Here is a 1,035-nt window from a genome sequence, read left to right as displayed (position 1 = left end):
GGTGAGCACTTAGGCTCAAACTAAATGGAGAGCTGTGAGATGCTATAACTATGCTTCTCCCTATAAAGTTGCCAGTTGTCACACTGCCCTTTGTGCAAAGTGAGAAACCAGTCATGGATGACTGTCCCAAGTAGTCAAGGGGGGACCCGTTAGGTGATTTGTGACTCATCAGTGTTCTTAAAATGGGGATTAAGGAAGAAGCAGTTGCATCCAAATTGGTGTGACCCACCTAGGAGTCAGAGGCTCCACTTGGAGATTTCTAAGGAGCTGGCTTCTACCCATCTGTTTTAGGACAATAAGCTCGGTGACATAGGCCATTTTACAGGTCAGTGTCCTTTAAATGAGTGCAAAATGCATCTCTATTGATTTTTCTGTTGACTATTGCTTTATCATATGGTTCAATCAACTTAGCTTTGCACCAATCGATATAAAGAAACAGGTATTGAATTTCAATAAAAGTTTTATTTTAGGCTTGTCTTGACTCTTAATCTGCACAGCCTCAGTCTCTTAACTTTCAATAGGTATTCGGTGTTTAAAATGTTTGCTCTTAAGAGAAATGTTTATTCAGTCTCCTCAGATACTAAAGGAGATTGGCAGTCAAAATAGATGAAAAAAAACAGAAAGAGAGAGTAAAAACAAATTTGAATAAATGTTTGTGAGAATGTCTTTGAGTTTAGGCTGTGTAAAGAATGCTTAAGAAGTCTCTCCACGGTCTGCTTAAGAGGTTTGCTGTTTTGCTCACCAAGGTTTGCTCACCAAGCTGCTCATGCCTGGGATCTGCATTCTTGTCCTCTTTGAGTGCTCCTCGGAGACAAGTTAGCTTTACAGCATAAAGTTATAGGATGAGCCACTTTGGTAAAACTGAGTGGGTCTAACAACTTGTTTTAGACTGGGTTCCTAGACTCTCAGCCCATATGCAAGTGATTTAGTAATAATGGCTCTAAAAAGAAAGTCAGAGGAGAACCAAGCAAGGGTATGATTTCAGGTGCAGTCCCATTTTTAGAGGAAGGTCGCAGAGCTGGGAGAGAAGTGCAA

This window comes from Carlito syrichta, unplaced genomic scaffold (assembly GCF_000164805.1).
Source record: "Carlito syrichta isolate Samal-C Ts95f unplaced genomic scaffold, Tarsius_syrichta-2.0.1 Scaffold289206, whole genome shotgun sequence".
NCBI classification, from domain to species: Eukaryota; Metazoa; Chordata; class Mammalia; order Primates; family Tarsiidae; genus Carlito; species Carlito syrichta.
This window is presented reverse-complemented; position numbering follows the sequence as displayed.